At 37.3% G+C, this 8,535-nt stretch overlaps 1 protein-coding gene and 1 long non-coding RNA gene across 2 annotated transcripts in view; one reads left to right on the top strand and one right to left on the bottom strand.

The window, feature by feature from the left end:
• Window positions 1-8,535, bottom strand: part of zfhx3 (zinc finger homeobox 3) — a 321,615-nt gene that overhangs the window by 161,602 nt on the left and 151,478 nt on the right. The window contains exon 4 of the mRNA XM_037980053.1: window positions 5,376-5,450. The gene's annotated coding sequence lies outside the window, so the exon portion shown is untranslated. The remainder of the gene's footprint in view (window positions 1-5,375; window positions 5,451-8,535) is intronic.
• Window positions 1,203-4,308, top strand: LOC119617742. The gene is made up of 2 exons (XR_005234134.1): window positions 1,203-1,374; window positions 1,709-4,308. It is a non-coding gene; the product is annotated as an uncharacterized LOC119617742 (long non-coding RNA).

Here is an 8,535-nt window from a genome sequence, read left to right on the forward strand (position 1 = left end):
GTGAGGGGGGAGGGAGTTGGCAGAATCATACAAGCCAGAGTAGTGAGGTTGATTCTGGGTCACAGCGGCTGTCTGGCCTTCTGGCTGACAGATGTTTGTCTGCTTCAACAAGTGTTGTGATTTGGGAAAACGTTACACCAGAATGATGCAATTATCTCCTCTGTCTAATGAACATCTCCTAGATCAACAATAAACAAGGCATAAACCAAGGCTACAAAGGTTTGAATAATCTATAATTCTGCCGTGCAGTTGCTGGTGTTTCAGCTGGCTGGTCTGTCAGACGCCCCAAGTGAAGCTATAGTACGCAGTTCTTTTAGGTTAGAGCACAGAAGGAAGCTGTGACAACTGGGCTGTGGCTAATGATGCAAATAATCTATATAATAAATAAACAGATAAATAAGATGGCAACAGAGTTATTTTATTTACATGAAGCTGCAGAGCATGCGAATCCACAGGAATGACTCTCCAGAGTACTCTGTGATTTGGCTCAATGGTATCAATGTCTTCAGTGCAACATAGTTACTCACATTTGAATCAATGCATTTGTTTTGTTTAAGTGAAGGATCATTTTGAAAGTTTCTGAAGTTTCTGCCACAGCTAACTGACCTTAGCAAACACACACAAAAATGCTACAGTACATTAATTTTTACAAATACTGAGCAAGAACCTGGTGTGGTAGTAGCTGAGAGTCATCCCAAACTCAGAACAGTAACATACTGTAACAGATCACACAACATTATTGTTTAAAACTTTGGCATGCAAGGCAGCAGGTGATATGCATTTTTTTTTAAATGCTACTTTAATCTTTCAGAAAGAATTGAGGAGATGAAATGAAAGTAAATTATAAGACTGAAGTCATGAAGCAAATTAAACATTTTAAGTGCTGAACACAAACTTGGTAGTTTGGAAAGTTAAGCTGCATGATCTAAGGAGAGTTGTGGTTAATCAATATGTCAGTCTCGTCACTGGCAAAGCATCAAACAGCCAGCCAATCGGGTTCTTGCAGGTTCTCTCACAGGCGAATGGCATGGCATGCAGGCCATCTAGTTGCCCCGCCCACCCTCCCCACTGAGCTGCAGTTGCCCATAATGATTTTATAAACATTTTGCCAGCAGATCAATACCTGTATTGATCAAGCATTGTGAGAGTGATCCGTCTAAAACCCAGAACAGCCTAGAGCTCAGAAGTGGGAGGAGCAAAGCAGAGAGGCTGCAGAGAGGATGGAGAAAGAGAGAGAGTCTGCAGCCACAGTGAAGGAAGAAGAGGTACAAGGGAAAGAGTCTGAGAGAGAGGCAGACGCCGAGATGAAGGCAGGTGAGGAGGCAGATACTGGAAAAAGCTGCCAGGCCACTGGGACTGAGGAAAAAACAAATGGTAATTACTTTCTCATCAAGGAGGAGGGGTAAGGGTGACTAATGAGTACTACAGAAAGTGATAGACAATAGAAAAAGTGTGAAGAACTTTGTATTTGCGCACAACAGGGGAACTAAACACCTGAGCTAAATCCTGCACTAGTTTGGCCTGTTGTTGTAGCATGTAGCACTTTCTGACAGGTATGTTGCAGCATGTGCATGACTGCATGAGGTCCAGAGGGACTGTTTTCCAAGAAGGGTTGTGGGGTTCTGCCTTCAAAGAAAATAAAAGAAGCATATGTGCTAGTTAAAATTGAATTCTAACTGCATTTAATTTGATTTTATGTTTTATATAGGAAAAGAAACTTTCTTAAAGGAGTTGGAATCATCTACAGTTTGCCTTGGTGACAACATGGAAGAGTGAAGTCTCAGCACACACTATATCATAAAGTCAGTTCCTACTAAAACATTAAAACTTAAATTTCCAGAGAAATCCAGAATCTTCAGGAGAGGAATAATTTTCATCTGTATCCTGAATGAAGGCATCCACAAAGAAGACAACAGAACACTTTTTGATTTAAAAAAATAAAAAATAAAAATGTGTACAGGCAATACTAATACAAACTAAAGACAGCAAATCATTGCTGTTTTGAACTTGTGTGGAAATAGCTGGCATTTGGGATGTTTTTGGCACTCTAGAGGATTGGATTTAATTGTTATTTTTAAATGGTGTGGGAATTTTGCTGAACAGATGACTCACTGGACACTTCAGCAACACAAATTCAAGGCCACAAGCTACTCTGCTCTGAAGAAGTCAAAAAGCTTTCGGCATCATCCCCTGATGCAAAAGGGAAATCAAGTTACAATTGATTGAATTTAGATGTAACGCTCTTGTGCATAATTGAGGATCTGAAGGAGGATAAAGCCATCAAACAAACTGGAGGGAAGGACCTTGATGCTCATGAACTCACTGCACTGGAGACTTGGTGTGAAAGCTTTCAGCAAAAAAGGCCTACGTGTTCACTTTTTTGTGAGCGTGTAGTTGAACAACAAATAATGTGTTTTATCAAGGACAAGGGGGACACACAATATTTAAGAATCATGTCTAATCTTAATGTGTGGGATACTTTTTACCCATAGCTGATTGTCAGTTAGGCATATGTATAATAAAAAAGACAAAGTTTTTGATAGCTAATTTTTAGCAAACAGCAAAAAACAAGAAATTGTTGATGGAAAATGATAGACTGGTACCAATATACAGAGACCAAATTTTTGTCATTTTCTGTTTGTATGAAAAAAAAAACTTAGTAAGGTTTGAGGAAAAATATTGGGATGGAAAAAGTATATATTATTTGCAATTGAATGTTAATGATTTTCTGATGTTATCAAGGTTATATTTATTTAAAGTCCAAAGCTATAAACTGAAATACAATGAGTAATTGAGAAATCATTTCAGTCAGAGTTTGTTCATGTGCAACACTTGAGCTACTGTAAATCAATGCAGTGCAAATTACCTACAACTACCAGTGAGCAGGAGGCTTTGTAAATGTTTAAATAAAAAACAAACACATTTGGCATCAGCTTTATTCTCTACACAAAATGCAAAAATAATGTGTTTGTTCTGCAACTACTTACAATTTTATTTATCATCCTAGCATGGTTAGTTGCATAAAGCTGTTAGACTATTTTTTATGACTGGTTGCAAACAAACCAGTAAATTTAAGAGAGAAACACAAGAAAAGCTAGTAGTCAAAGGTATGACATGTAGATATTATAAGCAAATTGTGTTCCCATAGATATTTATATAAAAGGAAATAAGCAAAATTAAAAAGATCAAAAGAGAAATATCTCTTTTTGCAAAGAACATACCTTTTTATATGCAACTTTTTAGTATTTAACAAAAATTTTTCTTCATCAAAGCAGAGTAGGTTTGTACTGGTAGGGTAACCCAACAAACACAATCAAAGTAATTCAGCTGGTCTAATAGAATATAGTGTTAAAAACCCTTTTTGGGTAGCCTAATAGTGTACAACAACCGAGATAAAGACATGATGTTCAAGTTGAAGCCACAAAGCCCCTCTGTGTACATAAATGGGACATTTTTTGGACTAAAACATAAAAATATATTTCAGATCATTTTTCTCAGATGTTGATTCTTGTTGAATCACTTAGTTATTTTCTTGTTGCTGTATGTTCAAATGAGCTTCTTTAAATATGTTTAGTTTTGATTCATTATTTGATGTCCTAAATTATTTTTGTACAATGAATTGATCAAAGCTACAATTTGCAAAATTTGAGTCAGTGGTTTGTCCTCTCAGTCCAGGTCTATTCATGGAGATCAGAATGTTACTTTGAGCTGTTAAATGTAGATTTAGAGTAATTAAGTTGCTTGAAAGTTAAAACAATGTTTTAAAACAGTTACAATTGAACACAGTTTAATCACTAAGGTAGAAGGATCACTGTGTTGGTGCATATATCATGGTTCTGTTTATGATTGGTTTGCCATTAGTACTGCTGTCGCTAATAGTTTTGTTCCTGGTAGGTTAATGGCCTTACAGGGTGTTTGTGTTCAATGTAGTTATGCGCTGATCCAGTCAAGTGATGGTAGGCCAGTTTGTTTGACAGAGAACAAGTGCAACCTTTTTATACATGTGATTTTTTTTTCTATAAAGCAAACAATGCTTATTTACCAGCAGGGTCATGTGACTGCCCAACAGGCTCAAAGGTTGACCAGTTTTTATCAATTGTTATTTTAACTTTCAAAATTATTACATGTACTAGTAAAGTCAACAATTTTTAAATATCTTAGCCGGATAATCACGCAGCTCCTTCAACATTTTTTCCCTTTATTGCACAATGTTTTCTTCAATACAGTGTCTATTAATGTGGGCAGTGCATAACATTGCATAAAGAAAACTCTTATCATTGTACCCCAATAATAAACACCAACAAAAGACTTTTACTACAGATCTTTTTTCTCACATTGATGGTGAGCTATTGTGTTTAAATCTGCTTAATTAGGAAGATAAAGTCAAGTATTATCACCTTCCTCAAAGACTAAATTCATGTGCTATCAAAGCAACACTTGTGCACTGAACCATGTTCATCTTTCCTTTCATTCTTTTAGATTGATTCCTTCTGTCAAAAGAAAACCTTTGGATGAGTGCCAACGAATAAATTAGGTTATTCATTAGACACATCAAATATAAATTACTATTCAATTAACAAGCCAGTCAAGCTGAACTAATCAACTAATTAGGCCATGTGTGTACACAGAAAAGCTAACAAAAGCACACGAGTCCCCTGGGAAAGCAGGGAAATCCTGCCAAAGAATGACACTGCAATTATGAAGCTACTGGCTTAAAGAGGAAAAAGGGAACTGGGAAGAAATTCTGCAGAGAGTTTTTTTTATGAAAATTAATCATTAGGAACTTTAAAAGAAATACACAAAAATACACTGAATTAAAGAAAGATCTGAACAAACTAATTATTAACTTAAATTAAAAATATATACAGTATCTTGTATGCCTCTGAGCAATAAGCTTGAGCTAAGGAAGTTTTCTTAAAATTAAAGGATTTTTCTCTTTTAACTACCTAGTATTGAGAAGCATTATCAGACACTGCCAACGACATAAACACTGGACAGAAAGTAATTATGTCTAGTAAATGTTATTCATAAAGTACATTTAAAATAACTGGCTTTGACCAAACTGCTGAAGCTAAAATGCTACCTAATTAACACATTCCCTCTTTTTTTGTCTTTTACAGGTATAGATAAAACCTAATATATTTTTCTGCAATGACAAGACTGGCCAGGTTCCACTGTAGGGTAAAACTTGAAATATACCACCTCTGAGTTAAGTTTGAAACATGAAGTCAGACAATACTTAACAATGTTCAAAAAGGAAAGAATTTCCTGTGTTCTGTCAGTCACACATCTTTGACGAACACTGGTAGATTTACAGGCTTTGTTATGTCCTGGTCTGTGCAGTAGGACTACCAGAATGTCTGTGTTGAACGCACCTTTGGGTCTCAGCAGCTCCAGTTAGCAGCACAGGCTGTTCAAATGTTTTCTTCACACGCACAGCAGACTGCAACCTAAGGGGAAAACAAACATAAACAATAAATGCACACTTAAGAACAAACAGACCAACACTGAAATTTTCATTCTTTCACTATTTATATCAAATATGAAAGCACAGACTAGATAAAAAGGGATTAAGATATACCGACTGAAACAATTCTAGCCCTTCCACCCAACATAAATGTCTGAGGTCTGATAGCGCTCCACTAAAGGCCAAAGGGGGGGTTGTAGAGAGGAAAGCACCATTATTGTACCAGTAAATGTCAGAACAGCCCCATCTAATTGTGCCATTACTAATTCATGTTTATTAATGCAGTGATGTATGATGGCTCCACAGACAGACTGAGTTTGTCTGAGCTTGTCATGTATGGCTTATTCTTTGCTGCTGAAGGCTGCAGGGAGTCTGTTACTGTCAGACTGTTCAGTGGGTGTGGGGCAGATGTAGCAACAGTGCCAAGTGGTGTGTGACTTCAGCGTGAAGGCGGAGCATATGAGGCAGCTGACTGATGGTGTTGGTGTCTTTAGCTGGCCCAGTGCCAGGGCCCCCGGGTCCCCTGGTCCCTAGCGCCCCAGCCTCGCACTACCCCGGAGCCTCTGGGCAAAAAACACAGTTATTGTTTTCACTGCCAAGCAATTAGCAGCACTTACAATTTATTTAGTCATGCTTTAATGTGGGGTAATTAGCTTGGGGGCCCAAGCAAGCCTCCTCATCCTATCACCTTGCCCCTCACACCAGCACAGCAGAGAGTGAGGGAATGTGGGGGAAAGGGTGGGAACGTAAGGGAAGGTGGAGCAGAGCTAGAAGGATTACATGAGCACCAACCCAGCTCTGTGGATCAGCACTTTTTAAGAGATCTTCAGGGGCCTGTTGGCTGAACGCATAGCAGGAGGAAAGGGCAAATACAGCCCAGTTACACTTTTATAGAATGCTTTGTGGAAAAACACCCCTGACACACACCTCGCTCTGGCAGCTCGGTTTGTCATATGGCCCAAGGGGCTCCACTAGCCTATCACATGACCGCTGTTATGACCTTAAAGGGCTGCTTCCTCAACAAGCTCAGGCCACTCCCACTGGCTGAACTGCTCTTTGGAAAATACAACTTGGGTCAATGCATAATGTGATGCATCTGGCCCTCAGGGTGGAGTTAAAGAAATAAAAAACATCAACAAAATGTGGAAACCGGGCCAAATAGAATATGCAAAAAACTGACATGAGGTGTAATCATAACAAAACGGGACGATTCACCATTGTTGTCTTTTTGGGATTAATATAAATAATTTTATATTTTCAATAAGGTGTTGTGCAGGAATCATGTCTATATTGAGTCAATAATTGAAGAAAAAAGTATGTGATAACCTAAATTATCTTTTTGAACATGAACTATTTCTTTTCTAAAAAAAACAATGCAAAATGTTGCAGCTGTAGCTCAGTGAATACATGTCAGCAGATGAAGGTCAAAGGCAGGTTCAACAGCATATCAGCATCTTATACATATGTATAAACAAAACCCATCAATCTTTTCTGGTTGAAGGGGCAGCAGAACAATTTGAATCTCTAAATATTAAAAAGAGCATACAGGAAATGTATACAGCATATGTCATTGATCATAAAGAAACAGTTAAAAAATCTTGCTGATGCATGACATCAGATGCAGCCACCATTTTTGTGTTTATTGTTTGATCATCACAGATCTGGACCTCCTCATCACCTAAAATTGCTACACAGTCTAGAAGGGTGAAGCTATAAATGAAATATCGCTTTTCATTTTATCACTGGGGGTGGGGGTGGGGGACAATGTGATGCTCCAAACCAATCAGAACCTCACAAGCCAACCCTTGACCTTTTTCATCTCAATATGACTACCATTATCTTGCTGAATTTTAGAACCATCTCACTATTGTTCAGCAGCAGCGGGTGAGGTGTGGGGTATGGGGTTATTTAAAGATAAATGCTCAAGTGGTCATGATCCAAGCAGCAATCACACCAGCATCACACAGCCTGGTGGCTTCATAAGTGCTACCTTGCACATATGAGACTATATGATAATGTGTAAATGTTAAATGCTTGATGCAGTCCTATGTGCCTGTTAAACTTGTCTTTCAGAGTTAGACTGGAAGATTTCAGTGGAATCTTTTGTATGTAATGTTGTAAGTCATAAAAAAGCACAACTTAAATGGCCTTTTTAGGCCCACTTAAAAGAAAACCCAGGTAATTGTATCAGCTTGATTTCAGTGGTTTCCTTAGGCAACTAGTTTGCTGCTGGCTTACTTATAAACATGAGCAGTGAGAAGAAGAATATCTTCCTGGTAACAAAGCCAAATATGAATAGGACTGATGTAGAACTGAAAGGATGTGACAACACGGTGCTGTGGATGTGAAAAATAGCTTAGCATGTGTTAGCCTTTTTATATTTTCCCAAAAGGTTGCAAAAAAATATATATAACACTTTCTATGTGGCAATTTTTAAATTTGTTTTTTAGGATCAACAAACCTTTTAAAAATATATGTACTGATTTATAAAGTATGCATTTTTCTGTACTATTATACTGAACTTGTCACTGTGTTTAATTTAAGATGCTTTGTTTTAGAGAGAGATTTTTAGCTATGGCTGAAATCTTTACACAAGAAACATGAATTTACTGATCCAATCCCAGGTCTCCGGCTGAGAGATATAATTGTTTGCAATTGTTTTTAAGAAAATGTATTTAGCTAAAAAAAAATAAAACCCCACTCTGCAACACTCTTACAATTTACAGGTGCTGGTCATAAAATTAGAATATCATGAAAAAGTAGATTGATTTCAGTAATTCCATTTAAAAAGTGAAACTTGTATATTAAATTCATACATTACATACAAACTCATATATTTCAAATGTTTATTTCGTTTAATTTTGATGATTACAAATGACAACAAATGAAAATCTCAAATTCATCATATCAGAAAATTAGAATTTTGTGAAAAGGTTCAAAATTGATGGCACCTGGTACCACACTCTAATCAGCTAATTAACTCAAACCACCTGCAAAGGCCTTTAAATGGTCTTTCAGTCTAGTTCTATAGGCTACACAATCATGGGGAAGACTGCTGACTTGACAGT

Source organism: Kryptolebias marmoratus, linkage group LG15 (assembly GCF_001649575.2).
Source record: "Kryptolebias marmoratus isolate JLee-2015 linkage group LG15, ASM164957v2, whole genome shotgun sequence".
Lineage (NCBI taxonomy): Eukaryota > Metazoa > Chordata > Actinopteri > Cyprinodontiformes > Rivulidae > Kryptolebias > Kryptolebias marmoratus.